Source organism: Theropithecus gelada, chromosome 16, assembly GCF_003255815.1.
Source record: "Theropithecus gelada isolate Dixy chromosome 16, Tgel_1.0, whole genome shotgun sequence".
Lineage (NCBI taxonomy): Eukaryota > Metazoa > Chordata > Mammalia > Primates > Cercopithecidae > Theropithecus > Theropithecus gelada.
Genome location: NC_037684.1, coordinates 11,589,583 through 11,604,831, shown reverse-complemented (window position 1 = coordinate 11,604,831; position 15,249 = coordinate 11,589,583). Strand labels below are relative to the sequence as shown.

At 48.2% G+C, this 15,249-nt stretch overlaps 1 long non-coding RNA gene across 1 annotated transcript; it reads left to right on the top strand.

Moving 5' to 3' along the window:
- Positions 1 to 2,351: 2,351 nt before the first annotated feature.
- On the top strand, positions 2,352 to 14,553 carry LOC112610029. The gene is made up of 3 exons (XR_003116263.1): positions 2,352 to 3,240; positions 5,872 to 5,948; positions 14,418 to 14,553. It is a non-coding gene; the product is annotated as an uncharacterized LOC112610029 (long non-coding RNA).
- Positions 14,554 to 15,249: the final 696 nt, after the last annotated feature.

The following is a 15,249-nucleotide window of genomic DNA, read 5'->3' as shown; positions in this document are numbered from 1 at the left end:
AGGCAGAAGACCGAACCTTGGTCGCGCCCCTGGAGCCCTCCTTCGGTTGGCTTGGAATTCCAGTGTAGACACCGTCGCGGGTGCCGGTTGCAACCTACCCTCAGGCCCCCGCCGGCCCAGACTTGCAGCCTCATCGGCAACCTCCCGCCCCAGGTTAAAAGGCACAATAACGGCACCTGGAGGGGCAATGAAGTGCGGACGGGCTGTTCGAGGATAGCGGGGCAGAGCGGTCCCCGCTGCGCAGCGCTATGACAGTGACGGAAGCCACGGACCGTTTCTAGGAAGCAGATAAATGGAATTAAGTAGAATTAAGATTCCAAGGCGTTTTACACGCGGTCCCTTCTGAGCCTCTCAGCAGCCGAGGAAGGTAGGCCCAAGCATCAGCTGTCATCCAGGAAGGCTCTCAGAGGGCGGCCGACGCCTTCACGTCACACAGCCGAGGGGCTCTGAAGCCGGGACTCGAATCCAGGGTTCTGCACACCGGATCTCCTGCTAATCCTTGGCACCTGCTGCCTCGCGGGAGCCCAGTCGCCTGCAGGACAGGGCGTCCCTGCAGCTGCGCCGTTCGCTGTGTCTCCGGGATCAGTTGTGGGAGCACCAGTCCAAGCGCGGCCTCGGAACTGAACGGACAGAGACGGGGGCTGGAGAAGCGTAGGGATGGCGGCGGCAATTACGGCCCTGGGAGGGGGAGCGCACCTGGCACGGGAACCGTGGGCAGGCGGGGCCCCCTGATCCAGTCGGAATGAGGCGCGGGGCTCCCGGTTAGCAACTTGTGTATACACAACGCCCCATCTCCTGAGCTCGCTTTCAAGGCCCATCCACAGTTCCACTCATTCAGGGCAGGTCCATTCCACAGGCAGTTCCCCCGAGCCGGCCAGGTTCTACCTTCTGGCTCTTTCAGCTTCCTGAATTTCTGATCCCACCTACCCGTAACAGCCTTCTGGACTAGCCTGGCGGGACAAAGGCGAGTCTATGGTACTTAGGAATGTCCACTAGTCAGGGTCTGCACAGTTGCTGCAGTCAGCCAAACACCTTGTTGGGGAGGAAGGAGAGGGATCTCTGGTGACTGGGGAGAGCCCAGGTCCAATTTTTTGGGGCTAGGGAGCTACACTGTGTAGGGAACCACACCCTGTCCAATGGGTGACCAGCGAGGGCTATAGTCACTGTGCACCAACAATGACAGGTATTTCTTTCCTGGACTCCCAGGAAGTTCTCCTCAGACCAGAACTTAGTCCACACCTCCCAGCAGCTGCTCAAAATATATAGTCTTTTGGCCAGGTGCGGTGGCTTATGTCTGTAATACCAGCATTTTGGGAGGCCAAGGCAGGTGGATGACTTGAGCCCAGGAGTTCCAGACCAGCCTGAGCAAGATGGTGAGACCTTATCACTACAGAAAAAACAAACAAACAAACAAACAAAAAAAAAAGCCAGGCCTGGTGTTGCATGGCTGTAGTCCCAGCTACCCAAGGAGAAGCTGAGGTAGGAGGATCACTTGAGCCCAGGAGTTTGCAGTTGTAGTGAGCTATGTTCATGCCACTGTACTCCAGTCTAGGTGACAGAGGAAGACCCTGTCTCTATAAAAAAATTATACATAATATTGTATATTACATATAATCTCAGCAGGAGGGATGGCTGAAAGCAGGCCTGGGTAGGTTTTGTAAAGCATGAGTTCACTGGATTCCCCTGCAAAACTCTACCTGTGGAACCCAGAGCCAAGGCCTTGCCACTTCCTCCCCACTGGGTAAGGCACAAGTGGCAAATGGGCCAAGGATAAGTGCTAGGGGGACACGAGGGTGTCTAGACTATTAAAATGGTCACTGCAGATGTCATGCTGGCCTGGGAGCAGCAGGGCTTGGAAAACATCTGCTGCTGCCTGCCTGCCCTGATGGTCCCAGAGATAGGATGAGGAGTAAATGATTCAGGGCAGGACCCCGGAGCTGATGGCTTGGTTGGGCACAGCAGATTCAATTTTTTCCTTTTTTTTTTTTTTTTTAAATACAGAGTCTTGCCCTGTTGCCCAGGATAGACTGCAGTGGTGTGATCTCAGTTCACTGCAACCTCCACCTCCAGGTTCAAGTAATTCTCTGCCTCAGCCTCCCGAGTAGCTGGGACTACAGGCTCACACCACACGCCTGGCTAATTTTTTGTATTTTTAGTACAGACGGGGTTTTGCCATGTTGGCCAGGCTGGTCTTGAACTCCTGGCTTCAAGTGATCTGCCTGCCTCGGTCTCCCAAAGTGCTGGGATTACAGGTGTGAGCCACCATGCCTGGCCTAGCAGATTCAGTTTTTAACAATCTTCCTTCTCTGTCCCACCTTGGACTCCTCCTGATTTTGTCTGTTTATCTGGCAGGCACCTGGCGTTGCTGCTGCGTGGGCGCTGGTGGGTGCGAGTCGCGCTCGAAGAAACCCAAACACGTCCTGGGGCTGCCATGTGCCGCAGAGAGCGCTGGAGGCCGGGTAGGGGCTAAGGCTCCCCGCAGCCTTCTGCGTGTTGTCGAGTACGCAGTTGAAATAGTTCTCCAACCTGGCTCGTCCTCCGAGACCCTTCCCAGGCGCCCAGACTCTGTCAACAGAGTCCATTGCTAAAACTCCTCGTTAGTATTTACCATCCCTCCAGTCTCTGTTTTGAAGCAGTGGTTTTCAACCACTGCATGTTTTCAAAAGAAATCATCTCAAGCGGCCCTGTGCTGCTAAAAGCAGGGCCGGGAGGTCTCGGTGCCGGACTCCACCCTGCAGCCCTTTCCTTTCGCCACCGCCCTGTGCTGTCCCTCCTTAGGGAAACCTTAGGGTGGAGCGATGAGTCGCCCTTGACTAACTCTTCGGGGTCAACCTCTCCTTCCACGCCAAGGAAAGGATTCCAGGGCGATGTTTCTGGAAATGGAAATCTGACCAAGCCACTGCCCTGGTGAAAATTCAGTGGGTCCCTAGCACCTAGTGCAGTGGCTCCTAGCCTGAGTATTGCCCTCTTTCGGTGGGGAGGGGTTGGGTTTTTTTTGTAGCATCTGTTGATCTGATCTCCAACATCCTCCACGTCAATTCCCACTCTACCCACATCCCTTACCCTATACATAAGTTTTCCAGCCACGGTGCTGGCTTGAGTGGGGGTGCGTGCAGTGCTGACACCAAAATGGAGGTCCCGTGTTTCTGAGAGTGTCTTTCAGAGAAATGCAAACCTGAAACGCCACCTGCCAAGAGAGAATTTCTGGAAAAACTAAGGCCTTTGAGAAACAAAGCTGAGGTGAGTAACTTAATTAAAAAAAAAAAACAGACAGAGAGGAGTTTCAAGAACACTAAGTGGGAAGAAAAGGAAGGAGTCTGGGGTGGGGCAGGGATTCGGGGCACCAGCTTCCTTATCGCTGAGCATGGGGGGCGGGGGAGGCGGGGCGTGTGTTGTCACGGGAGGCATTGATAGAGCAACCTCCTTCAGGGAAAGAAAAATGGAGGTAGGGGCCGGGCGCGGTGGCTCAAGCCTGTCATCCCAGCACTTTGGGAGGCCGAGACGGGNCCATGATTGTCAGTTTCCTGAGACTTCCCTAGCCATGCAGACTTGTGAGTCAATCAAACCTCTTTCCTTTCTAAATTACTCAGTCTTGGGCAGTTTTTTGGTTTTTTGTTTTGTTTTGAGATGGAGTCTCACTCTGTCACCTAGGCTGGAGTGCAGTGGCGTGATATCGGCTCACTGCAACCCCCACCTCCCAGGTTCAAGCGATTCTCCTGACTCAGCCTCCTGTGTAGCTGGGATTACAGGCACACACCACCATGCCCAGCCAAGTTTTGTATTTTTAGTAGAGACGGAGTTTCACCATGTTGGCCAGGCTGGTCTCGAACTCCTGACCTCAAGTGATCTGCCCACCTCGGCCTCCCAAAGTGCTGGGATTACAGATATGAGCCACCGTGCCCGGCCTTTTTGTTTGTTTTTGAGGCAGAGTCTCACTCTGTCACCCAGGCTGGAGTGCAGTAGTGTGATCTGGCTTACTGCAACCCCCACCTCCTGGGTTCAAGTGATTCTCCTGCCTCAGGCACCCACCACCACACCCGGCCATGGGCAGCTCTTTATGGCAGTATGAAAACAGATGAATACAGGGTCCCTCTCGGTTGTCCTGTCTGGGGCTGTCAGTTCACCTGAGCTAGACTCAGGCAGGTGGGCTTCCTTTGGCTTTGCTCACCTTGCTGCTGCGGGTCCACTTCAAAAAGATGACAACAAAGCAGAGCTCACCTGAGGACGTGCAAGAGCCCTTGTTTATGGAGCTTGCAGACTCCACAAGACTCCTAAGAATTGTTGAACCATCCCTGGTTGCAGCTTCTGCAGATGGATTACTTGCTTGTTGTTTTTTTTTTTTTTTTTTTTTTTTTTTGAGACGGAGTCTCGCTCTGTGGCCCAGGCTGGAGTGCAGTGGCCGGATCTCAGCTCACTGCAAGCTCCGCCTCCTGGGTTTACGCCATTCTCCTGCCTCAGCCTCCCGAGTAGCTGGGACTACAGGTGCCCGCCACCTCGCCCGGCTAGTTTTTTGTATTTTTTTTAGTAGAGACGGGGTTTCACCGTGTTAGCCAGGATGGTCTCGATCTCCTGACCTCGTGATCCGTCCGTCTCGGCCTCCCAAAGTGCTGGGATTACAGGCTTGAGCCACCGCGCCCGGCCGGATTACTTGCTTGTTGAAGCACCTGCTTGCTTGACTCTTGCTGCCTGAATTCCTCTTTTTCCCAGGAGACCAGCTAGGGTGGGGAGAGCCTTGCTGGAGCCCTAAGCAAGGAGGGCTGATTTCCAGGGGTGTAGACTGGCTGACACGGGTGTCACTTTGTTATGGATTAAGATATTCCACATAAACAATATGGCAAAGTTTTTTGTTTGTTTGTTTGTTTGTTTGTTTTTTGAGACAGAGTCTGGCTCCGTCGCCCAGGCTGGAGTGCAGTGGCCAGATCTCAGCTCACTGCAAGCTCCGCCTCCCGAGCTTACACCATTCTCCTACCTCAGCCTCCGGAGTAGCTAGGACTACAGGCGCCCACTACGACGCCCGGCTAGTTTTTTTTTTTTGTATTTTTTTTTTTAGTAGAGACGGGGTTTCAACATGTTAGCCAGGATGGTCTCGATCTCCTGACCTCGTGATCCGCCCATCTCGGCGGGGATTAAAAGTGCGGGGATTACAGGCTTGAGCCACCGCGCCCAGCCTGTTTGTTTGTTTTTTGAGACAGAGTTTCACTCTTGTTGCCCAGGCAGGAGTGCAGTGGCACAATCTGGGCTCACTGCAACCTCTGCCTCCCGGGTTCAAGCAATTCTCTTGCCTCAGTCTCCTGAGTAGCTGGGATTACAGGCATGCGCCACTATGCCTGGCTAATTTTGTATTTTTAGTAGAGACAGGGTTTCTCCATGTTGGTCTTGTTGGACTCGAACTCCCGACCTCAGGTGATCCGCTTGCCTCGGCCTCTAAAAGTGCTGAGATTACAGGCGTTAGTCACCACGCCCAGCCTATATGGCAAAGTTTTAACACCATTTTTACTAAAACAAATGTCATAAAGGACTTTGTAAAGAATATATTACAACCGATTAGGCCAGTGGCTTTTTGTTTGTTTGTTTGTTTGTTTGTTTGTTTAGCGGAATTTGGTTGAACCTCATCATGCTATAGATCTTCCATTCAGGGATGTGGGCATAGTTCAGTGGAGGCTGCCTGCAATGAAATTGGGCAGAGGCAAGAATAGAGAGGTCAGCCTTAGCCCAGCTTCCAGGAGCACCAGAGACTAAGAAGGATATCTCCCAGAGGGAAAGCCAGAGGCCAGGCAAGGGAACATATATGAACACCCAGCCTGTGCTCTGGTGTGAGGTTGCAACAGGAGTAGGATTGGTTCAATCAGCATGTTTTCTTTCATGTACTAGGTTGAAAGTATTAGCCCGTTTTATAGGTGAAGAAATGGAGGCTCAGAGAGATGACATGACTTAGCCAAGTCCACCAAGTGAGTAGACAGAGATGACCTGAACTCTGGAGTTCTGCCTCTAACATACCCTAGTCCTTTCTTGATTGTCCATAATGTACAAACACAGTGGCCTAAGAATATTTACTCTCCTGGTCACTGTTTCTTCAGCTGGAAAGGGAAACAAATTAATAACATTTGAAAAAACAAAAACCCAACAACTAAAAAAGCGTTACTAAGTGCAATGCCGTTTGAGAGAACAAACTGTCAACAAAAATAATACTTAATTCTCTGGAAGTGAAATTAATTAAAAATTCAGAGGAGCTACCAGAACACTAGCTGGTGGGCTTAAATAAGTGAAGGACTAGCTGGGGCAACATAGCAAGACCTCATCTCCTCAAAAACAAAAAAGAAAAGAAAATTAGGCATGGTGGCATGCACCTGTAGTCACACCTACTTGGGAGGCTGAGTGGGAGGATCACTGGAGCCTGGGAGGCCAAGGATACAGGGAGCCATGATTGTGCCACTGTACTCCAGCCAGGACAATAGAGTAAGACACTGTTTAAAAAAAAAAAAAAAGGAAGTGGGAAATTCCTCTCACTGTATCAATGCAAATAATTCCCACCTGCAGCTATGGTGAAGTGCAGGCCTCTGCTTTACCTGGCAGAGTTAGGGACAGCTGTCATCCCGGCTTCCATCCTGTGCCCTCTGTGGACAACTAGACTATGTTGCCTGCCCTCTGCTCTGGGATAAGTGTGGCCTGGAGCTGTGCTGGGGCAGGACAGCCACCCCATGACATACGACCACCCTGAGGCAGTGCTCTTATGGAGATGACCACAGCCCCATTGTGGTGTTCCTTCTGGACAGTGTCATCACTGAGGCTGCCTGAGGAACGTTGGCAGCAGGCCTGGAGCACCAGGGGCTCTGCAAGCCCCTCATTTCATAGGTACCTTGGCCAGGACCAGTCCCAGGGGCCAGAGGCAGGTCACTGCCCCCAGGAGCCAGGTCTGCACTGGGTGCAGCGGGAAGGGGTTCAGGGAACCCTGGGAGAAGAGATTTTTCCTCCATACCCTTCCAGTTCTTTGAGCTTAAAAAGCAAACATTCTTTGTAACTAGCTTTCTCTGGTGCTTTTAACAGACACTGGGAACCAAAACTTTGTTTTAATACATTTTGTCAGTACCTGTCTGCCAGCAGCTAGAGTCCTCTATCTGGGTGGCTCTGTGTGGCAGCCCTGGCCCTGCTTTGCCAGGGTCACTTTTTTATCCCGACTTTTATCCGAGAGGAACACCCGGTCACTGAGGTTCAGTGGCTTGCCAGAAGCCACCCAGCTATCGGGGCAGAGCCGGCATTCCTCCTCGGGTCTGTCTGGTGCCAAATGTCACCAGTGCTCTCCCGGCCTCACTCTCCACTGTGTGTGCTGTGTGTCCTTGGTGATGGCTGCAGCCTCTGGGTATGTTTCCAAGTTCACCACCAACAATGGCTAATAGTTTCCTCCTGAAACTGAACAAGGAGAAAAAAGTGCCATTAAAGCTATCAGCCACCATTAGAGCTATGAGCAATGCCAGCTTTGCTTCAGTTTGAAATGTATTTTTCTTTTCTATGAAGACTATATTGTGCTTCTTCATAAAGTTCAGTTCTACACTCAGCACAAGCAGCGATTATTTCAAAAAGTACCTCACACTGCCCTCAAGGCTGGAAAAATGCCTCCATTTGTAAGAGGCATGTAGGAGCTGAGACTGCTGAGGGCCCGGCAGGGTGTCAACTTCCATCACAGGTTCAGTCCAGGACACACGCCCAGGAAAGGGAAAGAGTGAACTGCCTACAGCTTTTGAAATGATTTCTATTTCTCTTTTATGCTTTTGTTTGCAAATCCTCAGTGGAGTTTGTCCATGATATGAAATGCTAATAAAAATGATGACCTGTGGATGGTGGGCAGCTCACATGAGGATTTTTTAAAACCAGCTTCATTCAGGTATAATTCCGGTATACAACAAACCGCACCTTTAAAATGTATGGTTTGATGCCCTTTATATTTATTTATTTTTTTGAGACAGGATCTCTCTCTGTCACCCAGACTGAAGTGCAGTGGCACGATTATGGCTCACTGCAACCTCCACCTCCTGGGTTCAAGAGATTCTCCTGCCTCAGCCTCCCAAGTAGTTGGGACTACAGGTGCGCACCACTGCGCTCGGTTGATTTTTTTGTTTTGTTTTGCTTTGTTTTAGTAGAGATGGGGTTTTGCCATGTTGGCCAGGCTGATCTTGAACTCCTTGCCTCAAGTGATCCACCCACCTCAGCCTCCCAAAGTGCTGGTATTAACAGGGGTGGGCCACTGTGTCTGTCCTTTTTTTTTTTTTTGATAAATAGAGACATGGCCTCACTCTGTCACCCAGGCTGGGGTGCAGTGGTATGATCATAGCTCACTGCAGCCTCATATTCCTGGGCTCAGGCAATCCTCCCACCTCACCCTCTGAGTAGCTGGGACTACAGGCCAGTGCCACCACACCTGGCTAATTAAAACAGAATTTTTTTTTGTAGAGATGGGGTCTCACTTTTGCCAGTGCTGGTCTTCAGCTCCTAACCTCAAATGATCCTTCTGCCTTGGCCTTTCAAAATGCTGGGGTTACAAATGTGAGCGGCCGAACCTCACCATGAGTTTTGACATATGTGTACATTCTCGAAACCATCTCCACCATTATGATGACAGCATGTGTATAGCCACCACCCCACACTTTCCTTGTGGCCCTTTGTAATTGCCCTAGGTGCCCCTTCCCACTCTGCATTCCCAAGGGACCAATGATATGCTTCTGTCATTGTTGATTAGTTTGCATTTTCTCGAGTTTTGTATAGATGGCATCACAAAGCACTCACCACCAAACCCCTTATAATCCTGTGGCTTTTCGTGTTTTTGTTTTTATTTTTGTTTTTGTTTGAGACGGAGTCTTGCTCTGTAGCCCAGGCAGGAGTGCAGTGGCACCATCTCGGCTCACTGCAAGCTCTGCCTCCCGAGTTCATGCCATTCTCCTGCCTCAGCCTCCCTGAGTAACTGGGACTACAGGCGCCCGCCACCACGCCTGGCTTATTTTTTGTATTTTTAGTATAGATGGGATTTCACCATGTTAGTCAGGATGGTCTCGATCTCCTGACCTCGTGATCCGCCCGCCTCGGCCTCCCAAAGTGCTGGGATTACAGGCATGAGCCACCACGCCCGGCCAATCCTGTGGGTTTTCTGTGTCAATGTCCCTCAGCCAGAGACCACCAGGGTCACTTGCAGTTGGGCAGGTTGGGTTTACTACTCATTGCAGGGAGGGAGAACATGCACCATGGGAAAATATTTCAGTAAATGATGTTGAAAAGAACCTGTTATAGGATTTGGGTGATTTGAGAGAGCATCTAGGGAAGTGAGGGTTCACTCTAGAATTGAAGCTGTCAGAAAGCAGGGGCAATTCTATAATTGGATACTGTCTTAGTCTGTTTGTATTGCTATAAAGCAATAACTGAAGCTGGGTAATTTATAAAGAAAAAAGGTGTCTTTGGCTTACAGTTCTGTAGGCTGTACAAGAAGCACGGTGCCAGCATCTGTTTCTGGTGAGGCCTCAGAAAGTTTCCACTCATGACGGAAGGTGAAGGGAGCCAATGTGTGCAGAGATGAGATGGTGAGAGAGGAAGCAAGAGACAGGGAAGTGCTGGGCTCTTCTTTAACAATCAGCTATCATGGGAACTAATAAAGGAAGAACTCACCTTCCCCTCACAGTGCATTAATCTACTCATGTGGGATCCACCCCCATGACCCAAACACCTTGCACTATGCCCCCACCTCCAACCTTGGGATCAAATTTCAACATGAGGTTTGCTGGGGCAGACATCCACACTGTAGCACGTACCTTAACAAATCTTATCTATCGAGGGCAGACTAGAATAAAGGTAAAGCTGTATTGGGGGAGAAAAAGGAGCTGTCACCTTGGCTTAGGCAATGGTTTCTTAGACACAATTCCTAAAGCACAAGCAACAAAAAATAGATAAACTGGATATAATTAAAATGTTAAAACTTGCATGCTTCAAAGGAGGACATCAAGAAAAAGAGGTCTGGTGCGGTGGCTCACGCCTTTAATCCCAGCACTTTGGGAGGCTGAAGCAGGAGGATCTCTTCAGTCCAGGAGTTAGAGACTAGTCTGAGCAACATAGTGAAACACTTTCTCTAAAAAAAATTTTTTAAAAAGTCAGCCAGGTGTGGTGGCGCATACCTGTAGTTCCAGTTATTTGGGGGCCCAAGGTGAGAGGATTGCTTAAGCCTGGAGGCCGAGGCTGCTGTGAGCCAGGATCACACTACTGCACTGTAGCCCGGGTAACCAAGCACAACTCTGTCCCAAAAAAGAAAAGAAAGGAAAGTGAAAAGACAACCCATAGAATGGGGGAACATTTTTGCAAATTAGGTATCTGATAAAAGACTTGTATTGGCCGAGTGCAGTGACTCACACCTGTAATCCCAGCACTTTGGGAGGCCGAGGCGGGTGGATCACGAGGTCAGAAGATTGAGACCATCTTGGCTAACACAGTGAAACCCCATCTCTACTAAAAATTTTAAAAAAAAATTAGCTGGGCGTGGTGGCAGGTGCCTGTAGTCAGTCCCAGCTACTCGGGAGGCTGAGGAAGGAGAATGGCGTGAACCCAGGAGGCAGAGCTTGCAGTGAGCTGAGATCATGCCACTGCATTCCAGCCTGGGGGACACAGTGAGACTCTGTCTCAAAAAAAAAAACTTGTATTTACAATATATAAAGAATTATTACAACTAATAACAAAAAAAAACACCAATTTTAAAATGAGCAAAGGATCTGAATAACACTTCTTTATTTTTTATTTTATTTTATTTTTTATTTTTTGAGATGGAGTCTTGCTCTGTCACCCAGGCTGGAGTGCAGTGGTGTGATCTCGGCTCACTGCAACCTCTGCTTCCCAGGTTCAAGTGATTCTCTTGCCTCAGCCACCTGTGTAGCTGGGATTACAGGCACTCGCCACCTCACCCGGCTAATATTTTTATTTTTAGTAGAGACAGGGTTTCACCATGTTGGCCAGGCTCGTCACTGGTCTCGAACTCCTGACCTCAAGTGATCCACCCCCTCGGCCTCCCAAAGTGCTGGGTTTAGAGGAGTGAGCCACCGTGCCTGGCCTGAATAGACACTTCTTTAAAGAAGATAAACAAGGGGCTAATAAACGCATGAAAAAGTGTTCAGCATCACTAATCATTAGGGAAATGTGAATCAAAACCACAGTGAGATACTACTTCACACCCATTAGGATGTCTATTAAGAACAAGAAAGAAAAGAGAGAAAATAATAAGTGTGGTGAGATTGTGGAGGCGTTGGAAGCCTCATACACTGCTGTTGAGAATGTGAAATGGTGTTGCCACTGTGGAAAACAGCCTGGCAGTTTCTCGGCATGGATCTACCATGTAACCCAGCAATTCCACGTCTAGGTATATACCCAAGAGAAACAAAAACATGACCGGGTGCAGTGGCTCATGCCTGTAATCCCAACACTTTGGGAGGCTGAGGCAGGTGGATCACTTGAGGTCAGGAGTTTGAGACCAGCCTGGCCGACATGGTGAAACCCTGTCTCTACTAAAAAATATATCTAAATTAACCAGGCAGGTATGGTGGTGGGCTCCTGTAACCCCAGCTACTCTGGAGGCTGAGGCAGGAGAATTGCTTGAACCCAGGAGGCAGAGGTTGCAGTGAGCTGAGATTATGCCACTGCAATCCAGCCTGGGCAACAGAGACCCTCTCTTATTAAAAAAAAAAAAAAAAAATGCAAACGAACATACAAAAAGGCTGAACATCATTAATCATCAGAAAATGCAAATCAGAACTATAATGAGATGTCATCTCAACCCAGTTAAAATGTTTTCTGTCCAAAAGACAGGCAATAACACATGCCGGCGAGGTTGTGGAGAAAAAGGAACCCTCATACACCAAGGATGGAATGTAAATTAATACAGTCACTATGGAAAACAGTTTGGAAGTTCTTCAAAAGACTGAAAATAGAGTTACCATACGACCAAGCTATCCCACTGCTAGGTATGTACCCAAAAGAAAGGAAATTAGTATGTCTAAGAGATACCTGCACTCCTGTGTTTATTGCAGCACTATTCACAATAGCCCAGATTTAGAAACAACCTAAGTGTCCATCAACAAATGAATGGGTAGAGAAAATGTGGTACATATACACAATGGAGTACTATTTAGCCATAAAAAAGAATGAGATCCTGTCATTTGAAACAACATAGATGGAAATGGAGGTCATTATGTTAAGTGAAATAAGCCAGAAAGACAAACATCACGTGTTCTCACTTATCTGTGGGAGGTAAAAATTAAAGCAATTCAACTCATGGACATAAAGAGTAGAAGGGTGATTATCAAAGGCTGGGAAAGGTAGTGGCGGAGCAGGGGTGGGGAGAGGGGATGATTAATGGGTACAAAAAAGATTAGAAAGAACAAATAAGACCTAGTATTTGCTAGCACAACAGAGTGGCTGTAGTAAAAAATGATTTAACTTCATTTAAAATTAACTAAAAGAATATAACTGGATTATTTGAAACACAAAGGATAAATGCATGAGGTAATAGATACCCTTTTCACCCTGATATGATTATTATGCATTTTAAGCCTATATCAAAACATCTCATATACCCCATAAATAAATACACCTACTATGTACCCACAAAAATTAAAAATTAAATAAATATAATATGGTGATTGTTGCACGCTTCTGTGAATACAATTTTTTCAATGTTTTTAGCTTTTATTTTAGGTTCAGGGGTACATGTGCATGTTTGTTATATAGATAAATTGTGTGTTATGGGGGTTTGGTGTACAGATTATTTCATCACTCCAGTAAAAAGCATAGTATCTGGTAGGTAGATTTTCTTTTCCTTTCTTTTCTTTTTTTTTTTTTTTTTTTTTTGTGAGACGGAGTCTTGTTCTGTCGCCCAGGCTGGAGCGCAGCAGCATGATCTCGGCTCACTGCAACCTCTGCCTCCTGGGTTCAAGCAATTCTCCTGCCTCAGACTCCCAAGTAGCTGGGATTTACAGGTGCATGCCACAACGCCTGGCTAGTTTTTGTATTTTTAGTAGAGACAGAGTTTCATGTTGGCCAGGCTGGTCTTGAATTCCTGACCTCAAGTGATTCATCCACTTTGGTCTCCCAAAGTGCTGGGATTACAGGTGTGAGTGTGCCTGGCCAGTTTTTCTATCTTCACTCTCCTTCCTCCCTCCTCCCTCCGCCCTCAATTAGGCCTTAGTCTCTGTTATTCCCTTCTTTGTGTCTATGTGTACTCAATGTTTAGCTCCCACTTATAAGTGAGAACATGTGGTATTTTGTTTTTTGTTCCTTCGTTAGTTCACTTACGATCATGGCCTCCAGCTCCACCTACATTGCCACAAAGGACAAGATCTCATTTTTTTAATGGCTGCATAATATTCCATGGTGTATACATACCACATTTGCTTTATCCAGTCTACCATTGATGAGCATTTAGCTTGATTGCATATCTTGCTATTGTGAATAGCACTGGGATGAACATACATGTGCACGTGTCTTTATGGTACAAAAACATAATTCTGTGAATATAATTAAAACCATTGAATTATATACTTTTTTTTGAGACAACATCTTGCTCTGTTGCCCAGGCTGGAGTGCAGTGGGACAATCATAGCTCACTGTAGCCTCGACCTCCCACCTCAGCCTCCCAAATAGCTAGGACTATAGTTGCGCACCATCATGCTCAGCTGATTTTTTTTTTTTTTTTTTTTTTTTGAGATGATGTCTCACTCTGTAGCTGAGGCTGGAGTACAGTGGCGCAATCTCGGCTCACTACAGTCTCTGCCTTCTGGGTTCAAGCATTTCTCCTGCCTCAGCCTCCCAAGTAGCTGGAACTAGAGGGGCATGCCACCACGCCTGGCTAATTTTTTGTATTTTAGTAGAGACAGAGTTTCACCATGTTGTCCAGGCTGGTCTTGAACTCCCAATGCTCAGCTAATTTTTAAAATTTATTATATTATTTTGTAGAGACAGGGTCCCGCTATGTTGCCCAGGCTGGTCTCGAACTCCTGGGCTCAAGCGATTCTCCCACCTTGGCCTTCCAAAGTGCTGGGATTACAGGCGTGAGCCACTGAATTGTACACTGAGTGGATGAATTAAATGGTATGTGAATTAGATCTTTATAAATTTGTTCAAAGAATAGCAGTCACTCATTTTAGCCGAGAGAATTTATTTGGTATTTTATGGGTGACAGCATAGTGACGTTGTTTTTGTCAGTGCTTAGACAAAATTATGACATGGCCTTGCCTTGCCTCATTTTATCATGGTCTCAGAGTAACCTTATTGGAGGTTGGAATTCTGTGAGTCTGTTTATGTTCCCCATGAGAGTCAGATGAGTTTGTGACAACATTGAGGTCTAACCGTGAATGTCAAATCAGATCCGCATGTCAGGAACTGCTTTTTTTCTTTCTCAGCTAATGTTGGGAAGCTCAGCAGGGCCTTGGGGGCCCACAGGAATGTGAATAAACACACTTGGAAAGTCCGCAGAATCTCCGGTCCCAGCCTCCTGCTGGTGTGAACCTGGGCTTCTGTGCCTGGGACCCTGGGAGGTTAAGGGACACTGGGCCGGAGGAAATAATGTGCCATCTGGGATTTTTTGTGCTTTCTTATGTCTGTTGCTATTTCAAAATATTTAAAGGCAGAAAGTTTACCACCTGCTCTGTCAAGGAGGCCCCGTCATACCCCAATGACCGCCTCCAGCTCTCACCCTTCTCTGTTGACCCCCTAAGAATCCCTTGACAGTTCAGGGAGGACTTGTACAGTGGGGTGAAGGGCAGGGACAGGAGCTACAGCCTTTTCTGGCCCAGGCAAGAAGGAAACTTCCTGTCTTTCCATTGCAGATTTGGGATGAAGCCTTATTTTGCATTGGGTTTAATCTCAACGGACACCGAGGGGTACCTGGAGTCCTTGCAAAACCTTGTCTGGTATCAGCTACCTATCAGAGGATGCAGAGGACAAGGTCAGGTAGAGGCTGTGTTTCCAGTGAGAGGAAGGCAGGGGGAGGGCATGGAAGGAGCACTGGGAATGGGGTGGAAAGACTAAGGTTAGAATCCCAGCCCCGCTCCCTCCATGCAGGACTACTTGGGTGAGTCCCTGCCCTGTCTGGGCTCCCTCCCTCCCTCCTTCCCTTCCTTCTTTCCTTCCTTCCTTCCTTCCTTCTTTCCTTCATTCTTTTTTCCTCCCTTCCTCCCTTCCTCCCTTCCTTCCTTGCTTCCCTCTCTCTCTTGCCCAGGCTGGAGTGCAGTA